The 17,748-nt window shown below is 46.5% G+C and overlaps 1 protein-coding gene across 3 annotated transcripts in view; it reads right to left on the bottom strand.

The window, feature by feature from the left end:
• The window catches only part of NINJ1 (ninjurin 1), a 455,488-nt gene that overhangs the window by 210,972 nt on the left and 226,768 nt on the right, over positions 1-17,748 (bottom strand). Inside the window, exon 1 of one of the 3 annotated variants that reach the window (XM_083727088.1) lies at positions 3,807-3,811. The exons of the other annotated variants lie outside the window; for them this stretch is intronic. The gene's annotated coding sequence lies outside the window, so the exon portion shown is untranslated. Of the gene's footprint in view, positions 1-3,806; positions 3,812-17,748 lie in introns of those variants that run through there. 3 annotated transcript variants of the gene reach the window in all.

Below are 17,748 nucleotides of genomic sequence, written 5' to 3'. Positions count from 1 at the left end.
CAGCACCGGATGTCATTTTAAATAATTTTCCCCCTGAAAGTATTTCAGAGCAAAGAGCAAATGTTATGACCTTTCAAAACAAATCATACAGATATTAATAATCAGAACATTGATAAAAGAGGCCCCATCTGCACTATGCATTTGAAGCAAGCTAATTTACGCCATCTTGGTTTTTCACCCCAATAATCTGGAGAATTGTGGTCTTTTAAGGGTATGATGAGGGACGCAGGTGGCGCTGTGGGTTAAAGCCTCAGCGCCTAGGACTTGCCGATCGAAAGGTCGGCGGTTCGAATCCCTGCGGCGGGGTGCGCTCCCGCTGCTCGGTCCCAGCGCCTGCCAACCTAGCAGTTCGAAAGCACCTCCGGGTGCAAGTAGATAAATAGGGACCGCTTACCAGCGGGAAGGTAAACGGCGTTTCCGTGTGCGGCTCTGGCTCGCCAGAGCAGCGATGTCACGCTGGCCACGTGACCCGGAAGTGTCTCCGGACAGCGCTGGCCCCTGGCCTCTTGAGTGAGATGGGCGCACAACCCCAGAGTCTGACAAGACTGGCCCGTACGGGCAGGGGTACCTTTACCTTTACCTTTAAGGGTATGATGAGAATTGTTAGGAGACTCTTGTCCTCCTTAGACAGCTACAATTCCCACAGTGCTTTAATAATTAATCCCCCTTCACAGAGAAGACTAAGGAGACTGAGTGGAGATATGATGGCCATCTTCAAATATCTAAAGGGCTGTCAGATGGAAGATGCAGCAAGGTTGTTTTCTCCTGCTCCGGAGGGTAGGACCTGAACCAATGGCTTCAAGTTACAAGAAAGGAGATGCCAACTAAACATCAAGAAGATCTTTCTGACAGTACAGCATAAGACTTTTAATCCCAGAGTCATGGTTCCAAGCCTCACATTGGGCAAAAGATTATCATTGTGGTCCCTTCCATCTCTATACTTCTGTGAGAGCTATTTGACAATGGAGCAGAGTCCCTGGGAAGGTGGTGGACTCCCTTCCTTGGAGGTTTTTAAGAGAGGTTGGATGGCTATCTGCCAGGGATGCTTTAGTTGAGATTCCTACATTGCAGGGGGTTTCCAGTTCTATGATTCTGCAATCATGTAGGCCTGGTTTGAACATCAGCGTGAAGTGGAAAGTAAGCATGAAGCCTGGAAGGTCATTCATCCCATTACTACGTTCTTTTATCCGCATGCTTATCCCGGTTAGTTTAAACCAGTCACATCCTAAATAGTGCACTGTGGTTTTATGTCAGTTTACCAGCCAGGATCTTCCAAGATCCTGGTTAGTAAACCAACATTGTACTACAGTTGCCTAGCAAGCCTGGAATGTCACTTGGGTTGTAGTGTTAACCAGGACACAGGTTCATCTCATTTCCCTACCCCCCATCCTGATAACTTTTCTCGTGGTTAAGCAGCCTGGAGTTAGAACTTGTTGCTATTTTGAGGTTCAGTGTCAATTCATGAAAGGACACCACTGAAACTCTGGCACTTCTGTCGTCAAAGAGGTCAAAGTTTTGATACCGAGGTCAGAGGATGATACATGTATATTAATCACTAGATAACTTATCACTTGATAACTATCAGCTGAATGTATGTCCATTGAAAGTTTTGGATTTGGACTGGCCCCAGGCAGCATGAAATGCTATCTGTAGTAACAGCTGATTCATACACGCAAGTCATCATTTCATGCTGTTGTCAACTAAAGATGAGCACATTTTATCTGAATCGGTCCTAAATAACCACACGTTAATATTTGGATTTTTAATTACAGATGGTTGCCCTGAAAGAACATTCAGTGCAAATGCCATGGTTTCCATAGTTGTAATGCTGCCTGTTTACACATGGCACATGAAAGTGGATTTGATACGGGCCATGGGTCAGTGGTTTTTGCATCATCCACATACAACTTTGCCCTCATCCAAGTGACAGCTCACATTCCACCTCTCCTTTTTTCAGATATACCCAAACCACTGCTAATGCAGCAAGGAAAAACATCCAACATAAAACCGCATATTACATGACTGCAGACATACTGAAGTGCACTGTCTGAGCATAGTTGGTGTTTTAATGTGTGTAGTAATGTTTTTTGGGGTCCATTCTATCACCCCACCCTGTATTTCTGCTGGTAAGGCACTCCTTGGCAAGCTGTGGTGGGACCAGGTGCAACATGTGTGCACTAAAAATATATTAACCAGGGCTTTTTTCAGCTAGAAATCACCAGAAATCAGTTCCGGCACCTCTCAGGTGGGCACCATTGCCATTATAAGAGAACAAAGGTTCATGGTGAGTTCTGGCATCTTTTTCTAGAAAAATAGCACTGATGTTAACATTTTGGTTTGTGCTGGTCTAGTATGTGAGGAAATTTGTTATCTTTAAAATAACACACACACAAACCAGGCTGCACACATAGGTAAACAAACATCTGTGTGTGTCCACAATAGACCTTAGGATTCTGGAACTCAAGGAGGATGGGCTGCCAGTGGGAACAAGTGTGGCACACTTATTTGTGGGAAGAAAATGTGTTAACCTGCAGTTTTGTTGAAGTATGGGGAATCACAAGTCTATCATCTATCTATCTATCTATCTATCTATCTATCTATCTATCATCTATATCTATCATCTATCTATCATCTACCCATCTATCTATCATCTATGTGCCCACAATGGACCTCAGGTTCCCAGAACTAAGTGAAGGTGGGGAAGCCATAATTGAGAGGAGGGGGCAATAAGGCACAGTGCAAATACATCCCATCCACTAGTGTGGATGGGGAACACTGAGACAGAGTTCAATTGAAAGTGCTGTTGTGTGGACAAATGTGCACAAAAGCACACATGGAGAAAGGGGATCTGTGTGCCCCTGGTGTGTACACAGCTGCTGTTGAACTGGCATCCAGGCAAAGTGCTTAGGATCATGTTACAAACAAGAAAAGTTTTGTCTGCCTTGATGGAGGAGAAGGACTACACTATCCTTAAGCAAATTCAAAAACACATCAGAAGAAGATCTATGTTATTCTGTAGTCAAAACAACAAAGAGCATCCCTGGGCCAACAAGGCCATCCCTGGGCTTGTACCGTAGTATGAGACCTTTTGCCCAGGATTCCAGCTCCATCCCTCTCTAGATCAGTGATTAACTAGTTGTATATATGACTTGTTGTTGCATGTCCAGCAAGAATCAGTTCTGAGGCTACCCCATGGATCTGTAAACCATTTAGAATTTTTACTACAATCAAGTAGTACATAAATTTTGTTTAAGAAATATGTTAGAGCAAAACCTTATGAAAGGATGAAGAGGCTTTGTTTTGATTTTCTATCTTCAGATCTCTGAAAAAGCAACATTTGTTTAGTGCTGAAACGGGGACACGTTCTTCAGAAGTCCTTGTCCTAAATATCACGAGTCAATGTTGCGTTCAGAAGCTGATGGGAGAATCTGCTGATTGGCATTGGCCTAGCATTTTTTTGAGGTGGAAGGAAGTGACAGCGTCTAGATCTCACTAACTTATTTTGAATTGGATGAGCTGCCCTCAGAGGCAATGCTGAATGCTCGCTGTGTCTCCCTAAGGATCCCTGCTGCTTGCAGGCTGTGAATTAAAAAAAGAGAAAACCACTTCCTGCCTCTTTAATTTTCTCCCTAACAAGCTAAGGTAAATGTGCTTGGCAGATTCCTCGGCAGATGTAGAATGAAAACGGGGTTGTTAGTTCCACCAAAAAAACTTAGACTCATGCAAACACTCCAAATATAAATATGAGCCACGTTCTCTCCCTCCTGCACCTGGCTACTGTAGCATCCCAGACTGCACATGGAAACTGGGAACTGCCACATTGGGAATCGGACATGAAAAGCTTTTGTTGTCCTGAGGGTGGTGATCTGAATGCACGATGTGGCTGTGCATGAATGCCTGGGTGCTGCTGAGTACTAATCAATGCTGACATCACATGCTTCAGCAACAGGATGCCCAGTAATGGTGCATTGGCCTCCTTTTTAAAATTCCACTCCATTCAGAAATCCCCTGTAAATAGTGCCGTTCAGATGGTCTGCAACCAATACTGAAGACGGAGAATTTCTGCAAATTTGAACCTTTTCTAGATTTCTCCTTAGAGCCCCCAAATAAAAGATATCTGGCATTAAATTGGTGGGTGGTCCTGCCAACCCCAGTATACAAACTGAATAGCTTTTTGCCAATTTATGAATAGCATTTCCCTTGTAGACTAGCTAATGCTTCTGTGACATTGCTCAGTCATCGCACCAATAGCAACTCTATTCATTGTGAGCATTGTATGTGCCATTGTACATTGTACATAGCTTCCTCCTTAACAAAAAAAAATTCCTTTTCAAAAACACACAGAGGGTAGAATTGCACTTTAGAAACTGAAAACTCTGCTCCTCCACATTCCCCCCAATCTCCAATGCTGCAGCACCTTATAGTGTGGACCCTGGCTGGAGAAATTCATCATGTAATCTGGATGTGAGGAATGTTGTCCGACATGGGAAGCTGCAGTCCTGTGTTTGATGTAGCCCACTAATGGTGGCTGAGATCTAATTATACCCATGACCATGTGCAAACATTTCTGTCTATGTACCCTCAATTTCTTCTCTATTGTAAGTCACTCCTGAAAATCCCTTGACTTTTTGAAACAGATGGACAAGTGTGTGTGTGGTCCTCCAGATGTTGCTGGACTACTGCTCCCATCATCCTTGGCCATGGGCCATGCCGGCTGGGGGTGATAGTAGTTAGAGCCCAAGAATGGATGCTTTAGCTGAGATTCCTGCATTGCAGGGGGTTGGACTCGATGGCCCTCAGAATCCCTTCCAACTCTATAATTCTGTCAACATCCAGATGTCCACAGATTCCCGCACCCCTGATGTAACATGTAGTTCTACCCTTAATGCTGTATCTGGATATATCTGTAGTACCTCCTAGCTGATGCAAGTTGAAGAATAGTATGATGAAATCAAAGGCAACCCAGTAGGTCCAGGCTTGACTTACTATATTTTTTGCTCTATAAGACTCACTTTTTCCCTCCTAAAAAGTAAGGGGAAATGTGTGTGCGTCTTATGGAGCGAATGCAGGCTGTGCAGCTATCCCAGAAGCCAGAACAGCAAGAGGGATTGCTGCTTTCACTGTGCAGCGATCCCTCTTGTTGTTCTTGCTTCTGAGATTCAGAATATATTTTTTTCTTGTTTTCCTCCTCCAAAAACTAGGTGTGTCTTGTGGTCTGGTGCGTCTTATAGAGCAAAAAATACGGTAATTCATTTTTCCAAAGGCAACTTGTTCTATTTGAATACTGTACTGCCTTTTCTACGCATAGGAGTGAAGCAGCATGATGAGGGGAACTTCACATATCATGCTTCTGGCAGAGCCTTTCCAGCCAGCTGTTTCATTTTTAACGTCAAGACTACCGTTCAGTCTCCTCTAAATAGTCAACTCATAGGCTGTCTACACAGCAGGAAGATACTGTGCTTGATGGTGGGTGAATACTTATTTGTTGATGCTGTCCCATAGTTCTTGCAAAGGAGTATGTGGAAGTTCTTGTATTTCGTAACCTGTTGTGAATGCCAAATATTATACACGTCTGCAATATTTCATGCTGTTTTATACCAGCTTTTAAGCTGATTCACTCTACCTGAACTTCATCTCTATAATTAGCACCATGGTCTTTGAAACTCATTCAGTACCCTTACATAAATAATATTTGCGAGTGATTTGCATTGCAAAGCCCTGAACAACTTGAGAGCTAGGGGTAGTCAATGTGGTCCCCTCCAGATGTTTTTGAATTCCATTTCCTATCAGCCCCATCCAATGTGGCTAATGATCAGGATGACGGGAGGTGACACTGGCTATCACCTTGGCTATCACCTATTTAGAAGGGGAACAGTGCCGCTACTCAACTAACCTTCACGACTTGATCTAACCTTGGTCTTGTTACTGTACAGAAACTAGAATAGACTTTGGCTTGGATCCTGACTTGGCTTCCATTAGCAGCAGAGTCCCTCGAGAGGAGTGTCATTCACACGATGCTCCAACCAGCAGAAAATGTAAGTAAGTTTAATTGAATCCCCCTACAAACTCTTGTGCCCAACCATGTTCTGTTCCAAAGAGTTGAGAGAGCCTCTAGACCAGTATGAGAGGTGATGCTGGGGACTTTAGGGGGAACGGGTAATTGACAATAATAATAATAATCTCCAACACTCCTAACTTGGAGGGCCACTTTGGCTTGATGCTTGAGGTTCCTCACTCCTGGTGTCCATTAATGATATTGTATAAATAAGACCACCTTCATAAAAGGGGCACATGGCCCTTGCTGACACTCAAAGGGGATGGGTCTGATGAAGAAGCAAGTGTAGCATGAGATTGCAGTCCTTTTCTCCTACATGCAGTGGCGTAGCGTGGGGGGTGCAGGGGGGGCCGCTCCATGGGTTAGGGGGTACATAACCCACGGGTTAGGGGGCGCAAATTACTTGCCTTGCCCTGGGTGCTGACAACCCACGCTACGCCACTGCCTACATGGGACTACCCCAAGTCCACCATTGGCCATCTACAGGCTTGAAACTAGAGTGCAGAAATGTTACTGTGGTCTGAGCCAGCAGTGGGGCAACACTATTTCAAGCAGCCATAAGGGTAAGGTAAGGGAAAGGACCCCTGGATGGTTAAGTCCAGCCAAAGGCGACTATGGGGTGCGGCACTCATCTCGCTTTCAGGTCGAGGGAGCTGGTGTTTGTCCACAGACAGCTTTCTGGGTCATGTGGTCAGCATGACTAAACTGCTTCTGGCACAACAGAACACCGTGACGGAAACCAGAGCGCACAGAAACGCTGTTTACCTTCCCGCACTGGCATGCTTTCGAACTGCTAGGTTGGCAGAAGCTCAGAGAAAGCAATGGGAGCTCACCCCATCAGGCAGATCTGAACTGCCAACCTTCCGACTGGCAAGTCCAAGAGGCTCGGTTGTTTAGACCACAGCGCCACCCGCTACAGCTATACAGTACCACCCGCTATCCTAGCTAACAAACATTTCCCCCCTCCAAATTACAGTTTTAAAAAGGATCACTCTAGGCTGAAGGGAAAGGGATTGTGTGTGTTGGACCAAAGATTTCATATTTACCACGCTAAAGCACCAGCCACCATCGCTATGAAATGTCTTCATATTTCTCTATAAATGTACGCATTGTACGATACACACGTGCCAATGGAACTGAAAGTATGCATGAGCAAGATTGTGCATACTAAAGCATCTCAGCCACTCTCAGCCATAAGCTGCTCTGATAGTGGTGGTATTGTTGTTTTATGCTCCTACATACACTGAGTAAGGACTTGCACTGTCAATGCCCCTCACAGACACCAGAGTAAAAGCCTATACATAGCAATAATGACAACGAGAGACTGTCTCCTGCTAACACAACTCATTTGTCCTCATGAAATGTCTGGGAATACAAAGTGATCATTAAAACACAAGTACATAAGACAACATTTTCCTTCCTTGGGGTGTTTATGAAAACTCGGGTGAAGCCGTTTAATATCCAGCTATTGGCAGCCTAATGAGACAGAGAAAGCACATTTTATTTCTCTGGGAAATGGCTCCCATTATTTAAACTTGACCACAAATCAATTTCCTAACCTATTTTTGTGGCAGCCTTCCTAGGAGCCTTCCTCCTCTCCGAGGCAGCTGAGTAAATGAGTTGTATGGCAACGGTCGCCATCTGAATTACAAATGAATGAAAAGGTGGCCTGATATTTAATGGGTCAGCTATATGGAGTTCCCATTAGCTTGAATGGGGATTGCAGGCACAGAATACATCTGGCAAAAGGAAATAGCTTCCATTCAACACGCAGAAGTGTGTGGGATTACATTAAAGCAGCATTATGCTCACAATCTTTTAGCAGTGGGATGGGGCGAATCTGTGGCCTTCTTGATGTTATGGGACTCCAGTTCCTATGAGTTCCAGCCATCGGTCAGGGGTGATGGGAGCTGGAGTCCAGCAGCAGCTGGAGGGACACAGGTTCTCCACTTGACAGGAGCGAGCCGTCAGTAAATCACACCGTGCAAGTTGGAGTTAACTCTTTATTAGCAAAAACACAATGTGCACAGACGTGGAGGATTGACAGACCTAGTGAGCACAGCAATTCATCCCTGGTAGGTCTTGCCCCCATGAAGCAGTTGCTGAGACTGAAGGTCCTTGCCTTCCCACAGTCCCCTCCTCTCCAGAGTTTTCCCCCAGCAATTGGAGACTGTGTCTCTGTGCAGCCAATCTCTCTTCTGCCCATTTCATGCCTCTTCTGGTTCTGGAAGACAAAGGGGGAGCGGCGCTTGTCGCAGCAGGAGGGGGAGACACCCATGACTCCTCAAAAGTCTCACTCATCTCTGCCTCTTGGCCTCCCTCCACCTCTGCTACAGCTTTTGCCTCTGATTCTGGACTTATCTCTGCCACAGCCTCTTCCTGCTCACTACACATCTTCAGCTTCCAACACCGCCTTCTCCCAGCCTGCTCCCTCTGACCACTCATCATTGGCCCACCACCAATCCCCTGGCTCTGAGCCTTCTTCCCATGGGGTTCCCCAGCTGGTCTCTCCCACCACTCATCTGCATCCAACCAGTCCATGACACCATTCCTGTTTTAGAAGTATCTCTTCTGAGTAAGGTGAGAAGTCTAGTGGCTACATACAGGGACTTGGGGAAGGGGGTAAGAGGACCTTAGGGTCATTGTTGTTTAGTCATTTAGTCATGTCTGACTCTTCGTGACTCCATGGGCCAGAGCATGCCAGGCACTTCTGTCTTCCACTGCCTCCCACAGTTTGGTCAAACTCATAGGGCCATACTCTCCAACAACTTGTTAATGCAGGAACACATCAGTGCTATATCCTTCTGGCAATAAGACAGCCCCCAAAGAATGGCACTAAATCATTGGCATCATCTAATACAACCCTAACATTTTTATAGCAAATGTTTGAACCAGTGTTCAAAGCACTTCACATGCATTATCTAGGTGTAATCTTTATAACACCCTCTAAAGTAAGTCGGTATTGTCATCCTTCACATTGAAGGTGGGGAAACCGAGGAAGAGAGAGAGAGGGGGGGGAAGGTGGGGAAACCGAGGAAGAGAGAGGGGGGGGAAGGTGGGGAAACCGAGGAAGAGAGAGAGAGAGAGAGAGAGAGAGAGAGAGAGAGAGAGAGAGAGAGAGGTTTGCTTAAGTTTGCACAGTGAACTCATGGCAAATACACTAACCCATTATGGTGCACCAGGATTGCTGCTTCGTTACCTGACAGAAATTCTGTGCGTTCAAGTACTGTATGGCCTGCAAAAATTCATTAGGTGCATCTTTTTTCTGATGGAGGGATGGTGACACACACTCACTTATGTATCCTCCTCACAGACAAGGCCCGTAATTTGCTTAAATCCCATCAGCGCCATTCCAGTTATCTGCTTCATACATTCATTCACCCCCACTCAGTCTTAGAGATGGCCCTTGTCTTTCCCCAGTTACAATTTAGACTCCTTCCAATCTACCTATCCCTGTTTCCATGTTCAGAGGCAGCAATGCTTCTAAATACCAGTTGGAGAAGGCCGCTCCCCCCTCAGGCTGATTCCACCTGGCCCAGGGGGCGGGGCCCAGACTGACTCACCACCGCACAGCTTAAAAGGCCTCATGAGGCACTGGGACATCGCTGCTGCTGCTGCTGCACCGTGGTGGTTGAGGAAGGCCGCTCCCTCCTGTAGGCCCACTCCACCAGGCCTAGGGGGCGGGGCCCACACTCGCCACCACTACAGTTTTAAGGATACTGGTGTCGCCGCAGCAAATGTTTAAAATGTTTTTATATATTTTAAAGTGTTTTATAGGAGTTTTTACTTTTTACTTTGTTGTACCACCGTGAACGGTGGTTTTTATTGATGTATTTTTATTTTGTTCCGTTTTATTTGGGTTTGGGGTTGGATATTGGGTGGGGTGGGGATTTGTTTTGTTGGTATAATTGTTTTTAGTTTGATTTGTTTTTCTATTTTGTAAATGGAGGTTGGTTTGAGGCTTGGGTTTGCTACCGTAGTGGGGCGAGGGAGGTATGGCGGTGGGGGCAGATGTCATAGGCGAAGGGGATCGAGATACGGATATGCTCGTACCCCTTCCAATCTGCGCCCCATCCCGAGGGACGAAGGTAGGGTGAGCAAGGATTACTCACCTCCGTCACTGGTGTTGTGCAATGCCAGGTCTATAGGCAACAAAACCGCCACCCTTCGAGACTTCTTCACCTCGCACGGGGTTGACCTGGCTTGTGTGACGGAGACCTGGGTGCGCGAAGGGGAAACTGTTACCTTACGAGAGATGGGGCCCCCGGGTTTCTCCGTCCTCCACCAGTCGCAGACTGTGGGCCGGGGGGGAGGGGTGGCATTATTAATCCGAGAAGACTGTCCTTTCAGGGCTCTACCATCGCCATCGATCCCCGGCATTGAATGTGTTGGCCTAGTGTGGGGCTCCGAGCTGAGCTTGGCTGTCTGGCTGGTGTACCGGCCACCTAGCGTACCAGCAGCCACCCTGTCAGGCCTGTTGGAGGCGGTGGCCGGCTGGGCCTTGGAGTTCCCTAACCTATTGGTATTGGGGGACTTCAACATCCATGCTGATGCCACTCCCTCCTCACAGGCTCTGGACCTGGTGTCTTCCATGGCGACACTAGGGCTCTCCCAGTTTGTTTCGGGCCCCACACATCAAGCAGGCCACACGCTGGATTTGATCTTTGGCGCCGGTATAGATGTGATCATGTTTCCTTCGATGAAGGTGCCATGGTCTGATCACTACGCACTGAAAGCCAGGATTGGTTCTCCACCCCCACCCTGCTTAGGTGGCGAGCCAATTTGGGCTCGCCCGCAGAGGCTGATGGATCCTGATAGATTCCGTCAGGCCTTGCGGGACCTTTCTCCCCCTGGCGACTCATTGACTGAGCGTGTTGAGGGCTGGAATATACAGCTCCTAGCAGCCATTGATAAGATCGCACCTAGGCGCCCTCTGCGACCCCGCAGAAACCGGGCTCCCTGGTTTACCGAGGAGCTTCGGAAAATGAAGCGGGACCTCAGACGGCTAGAGCGAGTATGGCGGGGTGCCCGTGACGGAGCCTCAAGAACATCTTATAGAGATTTTAAGAAAACCTACGAGATGGCAGTGAAGGCCGCTAAGAAGTCCTACTTCTCGGCCTCCATTGCCTCCGCTAGCTCTCGCCCGGCACAATTATTTAGTATAATTAGGTCTTTAACGTCCCTTGAAGGACAGCCAAATTTAAATAACAATTCGACACACAGCTGTGAGACATTTGCGAGCTTTTTTGCGGAGAAGGTCCTGTTGCTCCGCCATGACCTCCCTGCCAATTTGGATATAATAAAGGAACTGGAGGCCCCTCGACTGTCCTCGGGTCCAGTATTGGACCACTTTGACTGGATATCCCCAGCCGATGTGGACAGACTCCTCCAAGCTGGAAAGCCCACCACCTGTCCTCTTGACCCGTGCCCGTCTTGGCTGATTAGAGCGTGTCCAGACGAGGTGCGGGCCCCCCTGGGGGATATCATCAATTTGTCCCTTGGCACCGGGATATTCCCAGGGGAACTGAAGGAGGCAGTGGTGCATCCGCTCTTAAAGAAAACATCATTAGATCCTTTAGATCTATCCAATTACCGCCCGGTTTCGAATCTTCCATTCCTGGGTAAGGTGATTGAAAGAGCGGTTGCTGAACAGCTTGGTAGGTTTCTGGATGAAACATCGGCTCTTGATCCATTCCAGTCCGGCTTCCGCGCTGGTCATGGAACCGAGACGGCTCTGGTCGCCCTAACAGATGATCTCCGCAGGCAGCTGGATCGAGGCGGGTCGGGGCTGCTGATTCTTCTAGACCTGTCAGCAGCCTTCGACATGGTCGATCACGAACTCCTAGACCGCCGCCTTGCCGACGTGGGGATCCAGGGCACAGTCCTTCAATGGCTGCGCTCGTTTCTCTCTGGTCGGGGACAGAGGGTGGCGCTTGGGGGGGAATTGTCATCGCGCCACTCCTTGGTGTGTGATGTGCCTCAGGGTGCGATTCTCTCCCCGATGCTTTTTAACATCTTTATGCGCCCCCTCGCCCAGCTTGTCCGGAGTTTTGGGCTGGGTTGCCATCAGTATGCCGATGACACCCAGCTCTATCTGTTGATGGACGGCCATCCCGACTCGGCCCCAAATACACTGACCAGATGTCTGGAAGCTGTGGCTGGATGGTTACATGGGAGCCGGTTGAAGTTAAATCCTTCGAAGACAGAGGTCCTCTGGCTGGGACGGAGCGATATGGGATTGAGGGGACAACTCCCATCTCTTGCAGGGGTGCAGTTAGTGCCAGCATCGTCCGTTAAGAGTTTGGGTGTAATCTTCGATACCTCCCTCTCTATGGAGGCGCAGATTACAGCTATAACAAAGGCGGCATTTTTTCATCTCCGCCAAGCTAAGCAGTTGGCTCCTTATCTCTCTCGCCCTGACCTAGCCACTGTGATCCATGCGACGGTCACCTCCAGACTGGATTATTGTAACTCGCTCTACATGCGGCTGCCCTTGAGACTGACCCAGAAACTCCAGCGGGTGCAAAATGCCGCGGCGAGACTCCTTATGGGGTCTTCGCTGCGAGATCATATTCATCCAGTACTATACAAGCTGCACTGGCTCCCGGTGGAGTACAGGATCAGGTTCAAGGTGCTGGTTTTAACCTTTAAAGCCCTATACGGCCTAGGACCCTCGTACCTACGGGACCGCCTCTCCTGGTATGTCCCACAGAGAAATTTATGGTCTGCAAATAAAAACATCCTAAAGATCCCAGGCCACAGAGAGGTTAGGCTGGCCAGGGCTTTCTCGGCCGCGGCTCCAATCTGGTGGAACGCTCTGTCACAAGAGACTAGGGCTCTGCGGGACCTGACATCTTTCCGCAGGGCCTGCAAGACAGAGCTGTTCCACCAGGCCTTTGGTCAGGGCGCAGCCTGACCCCCTCCTCTGGCAACCTGCACAGGAATTTGCTTGATGGTTGCCATTAATTTGATTTTAATTAATTTTATAATGAATGTTTTTAGAATGTTGAACTATTTTGACTGTTGTTAGCCGCCCTGAGCCCAGCTTCGGCTGGGGAGGGCGGGATATAATTAAAATTTATTATTATTATTATTATTATTATTATTATTATTATTATTATTATTATTGCTGGAAACTGCAGGAGGAGAGAGAGCTCTTGTGCTTGGATCCTCCTTGCCACGGGCATCTGGTTGGCCACTGTGAGAACAGGATGCTGGACTACATGGGCCAATGGCTTGACCCAACAGGCTCTTCTTATGCTCCCTATGCTTTGTCACTGTTTAGCTATGATTCCACGGCCTCTCGCTCTACCTTTTTAAAAAACCAGAGCCCTCAGTTAAACATAGTGCTGTATTGCTCTTCCCACCTGAGGGCACACTTAGACAGCCACTCTCTGGGTTTTCTTCTTCTTCTTCTTCTTGTGTTCCTACCCATCACCCTCTTAGACAGACTGCACCTTTTGCTTTAAAAAGATCAATCTGAACAGTACTGGAATGCTTTAAATATACCCTTCTGGCTGTTCTTTGCACAGTGGAATCCACTGCCAGCGCTGGATCACATTTACAGCGCCATTGAGTGTTTTCAGGTTTTTGGATGTACCCCACCCCTGGTGAAACTTATTGTGGTGGCCTGCTGGCTGGACAATAAAACCAAAGCCATTCTTTCCTTCAGGTGGCCTTGACACTAAGGAAACAGTAGGTGGAAGAGAGCTGCAGGCCTACATTTCTTCCCTTCCCTGTGATCCTCAGTTCTCTTCCAGAGAAGGAAGCATTCCTGGGTTTCTTGGCTGACCTCTCCTCCAAACGCAGTATATAATGCGAGACTGAAAGTGACTGCTCTCTGGCTCAGTAATAGCAGCAGATGTAGGTGGGCTGGACCAGCAGCCTGGAAATGAATAATTTCAACTTCAGATTTTATTGCCAGCCCAGCAGAAATGGATACCTGAGGGCACACTTAGACAGCCACTCTGTGTGTTTTCTCTCTTCTTCTTCTTCTTCTGTTGTTCCTTAGCATGAGGCAGGAAGCATGGAGGAGAATATACCACTTTCACTTCGTTTGAAAATGAAAGAGCAGATTGTGCTAGCATAGGGCTGGAGCTGTTCCTGGCTGATCCAGCTGTGGGGCATGGGCAGCAGTTCATTTCTAGATAAAGAGTACAATGACTGCTGATGCGCTGCCAAAAAAAGGGGTAATGTATAATAAAAAGAGGGCAAAAGAGGACACTGATTTGCATATTATTTGCATGTGTTCGTGCAAATTTAGAAATCATTACTATGGGTCGCACCCAGTCGCAATAAGGTGGTTGCAGAATGACTTCCAGTCGTGCAACAGAACTTCCTTTCCTTCTCCTCCTCTGTGTCCTCAGATCCATAAAGGAGGTTTAGGTGAAGTGCTGGAGTGGATGGGGAGAGGTAAGAGAAGGTTGAGTGGAATAACTTCATTGGCTACACCCCTAAAGTGTAAACAGAAAAACAATGCAGTGGGAGAGACTGAGGCCTATGCTAAGGGGCAACTTCAAGGCACATGCTCTCTTTTCTTAGGGTTCTTTATCTTTAAACCAGATTTGGACCATGCAGCCCTTCATACAGAAGGTTCCTTGAAACAGAGGGTGGGCCTCTGTGAAGTAGACAGATGGTTACCCTAATGAAGTGGCATTGGCTCTCACAAGTCTGACCCCAAAATACCACCACAAGTCCTGATAGGTGTGAGATGTCTCCTTAATTTCTTATGCAGTGGAACCTCGGTTTTCAAACGTAATCCATTCCAGAAGATTGTTCAACTTCCGAAATGTTTGAAAACTGAAGCACAAAGGCAGTCAGCAAATTCATTTGAGAAAATTGAAAAACACGCAGCGGACTTCTGAGGCACACTCGAAAACGGAAGCATTTACTTCCAGGTTTTTGCTGTTCGGGTTCTGAAATGTTTGTCAACGGAGACGTTCGAGAACTGAGGTTCCACTGTACACGAGGAAGTGTACTCTTGTACTTACTTACAGCCATTTGATGAATACATAACACTTACCTCACATGTTCCAGGGCTGAGCACAAATGAAGCCCAGTGTGTGGGCTGCCAGCCTGCCATGAACAGAAGGGCGTGTGGGAATCAGCAGAAGACCAGCCCTCCTATGCAACCGTATTGCAGCATTTGGAAGGAAGGAAATGCATTTTCAGTTCCTTCCAAAAATGTCACCTGGCATTCATATTATCAGAGAAGAAATGAACTAGAAATGTGAAGAAATCGGAAACAGCACCACAGGCTTTCCAGATAACGCAACCTTCCATCTACTATTTCATCATAGTTTGTTCATTATTGCTGTGAATCTAGTATTGCTGGAGGCAGGAGGAGGTCCGCAGCAACAATAATAAAACAGGCAATATATAGAAGCAATAGCACTGAACCAGGCTTGTTACTCCATTTAAAAGTAATTGAGTAGGGATTATATAGCCATATGTCTGGCTCCCAAGGGAAGTCTGCAAAGAAATCTCTGTGGACAAACTAGGAAGTTTCAAAGGTTCCAGGACAATGAATCTATACAATGTTGTGCAAAGGGACTTTTGGGTGACAGCGCCTTTGTGATATCATGGAATTTTCATGGGGGGGGGGGGGCGGAATTGGCTTTGTGAGTCCAGCAGAGTTAGAATGTTATTGACATTCCATTTCTATGAGTTGAAGTGAAAGGTTAGAAGAAACAATTTCATGGCTGAGTTTTTGTCAACAGTATTTCTTAGAGTGGTGAATGGCATATTTACATGTCTGTTTATTTGTATATATTTTTAAAATTTACATATGGATGTTTTATGATGGCCTATACTTGTAATGTCTAAGAAACGTTTGGTGAAGGGAGGGGAGGAAAAAAACAATTTCACAGTGGCTTATGGGCAGGAGGGGTTTTGCAAACAACTATCAAAGAAACTGAGGATTTTAAACCTCTGATTTGCCATGCCTCCAGCACAGGAGGAAAATTTATGCCAGATATGTCCTTGAAACAATATAATCAGAAAAAAGTCTCAGGAACAGGAGGGACTGGGAGTTGTAGACAGATAAGGAGGGTGGCCATCTTTTTTCTGTTCCTATCTTCATGCCTTCAGCCTACACCAATGAGGGTGCTCCCACACCATTAAGAAATGCATAAAAGGGAATGTGCTCCAGCTGTAGCTTTTTGTGTCGTTTTAAGACTCTGAAGAGAAAAGTCACTTAGCTGATAAATCTCTGACATCTATGCAGCTCTTAGAAGGACAGAGGTCCTCTGAACATCTGGACCTGGAAATCTGAAGAAGTCAGGGAGGTGCAACAAGTAGATGAAGGAAGATTTCTCAAAACAAATATGAAGTAACCTCATCCAGTTGAAGTTATAGTAGAGTGACTCAACCCTATGCATCTACAGGCCCTGTGTGGACCCATAGAGAGCTGCTGCCAGTGTGACTAGCCCAAGGTCACCCAGCAGCTGCATGTGGAGGAGCGGGGAAGCGAACCTGTTTCACCAGATTACAAGACTACCGCTCTTAATCACTGCACCACAGGAGGGCGAGGAGTTAGGAAAAGCTAAGATCTTCAAATTTTGGTATTTGATACTGAATACTGAAAATATTACCACAGCAAAGCATATTAATTGTTCTTTACCATCACACAACATGGCTTTTAAAAAAATCCAGAGTATTGAAACATGTCACTGCTTAATATTAAAATTCATGATGTGATTTTTCTTCATCCAGTACAGTATATGTCGCTAAACAGATTGGTTTCCTTGAACAGATTTGTTTGGAAATATTTGACAGTTTTTCAGTCTGTAGATTATTTGAGATCAGTTTGTTCAAGACTGAGAGGCTTCACGTTTTTGCTCTATATATACTGGAATTGATTGGGTTTGTGTCACATGGCCTGTCTTTTTCCTACGTGCATTCCCATGGCTCTACATAAACTGGGTTCTTCTATTTTGAGTTCTTCATGGATTTAAGTTGAGTAAAATGGGAAGAGCAAAAGGCCACCATCATAACTGATCAATAATCATTCTCAGTAATATAGCAAGCTCTCACTCAGCAATATTCACGCCAGGAAAAATACAGTTTTCACAAAGATAAGGACTGAAGCTCAATGGCATAGCATATATAGCAGCCTCGGTTCAAACCCTGGCATCTCCACATTCTACTTTACAGAGGACAGCTCTCTATTTGAAGGTGTCCTCTGTTTGACGGCTGTCCAGTCCAAGTCTGGTTTAAAGACAGGAACCATCAAAAGGGAGAACAAGAGCCTTGAGGCTGCCCAGCAAGCGTTGGCAGCTCCTGAATAGCAGGCTGAGGCAGGCACAGACATCGCCTGGCATCTTCCCCACTATAGTGAGTACACTTCTATTTCCATTACTGGAAATTCTTTCTAAATTTGCATCCATACATATAAATTACCATATGCAAATTTTATACCGGTTGATGTCCCCTGTTCTCTTTTCTGCAGTGTGGATCTTGTTCTTTTGGCGATTCGTTACTTGCTGCCCTGCAGTAATGCTTGAACTATATAATCTTCATTGGCTTCCATTCCATTTCTAGGTCCAGTTCAAAGAGTTGATTTTGACTTTGAAAGCCATTCAAAAATGGCTTGGGGCCACAGGATCTGAAGCCACAGCCTCTTACCAGTATGTACCTGTCATGCAAAAGGAAGGTGGGAGGCATCCCCCAAGGGAACACCCAGGGGAAGAAGG

This window comes from Podarcis gaigeae (genome assembly GCF_964106915.1).
Source record: "Podarcis gaigeae genome assembly, chromosome: 2".
In the NCBI taxonomy this organism is placed as follows: Eukaryota; Metazoa; Chordata; class Lepidosauria; order Squamata; family Lacertidae; genus Podarcis; species Podarcis gaigeae.
Note: the sequence above shows the minus strand (reverse complement) of the source record. Positions and strands in the feature narration are given on the sequence as shown.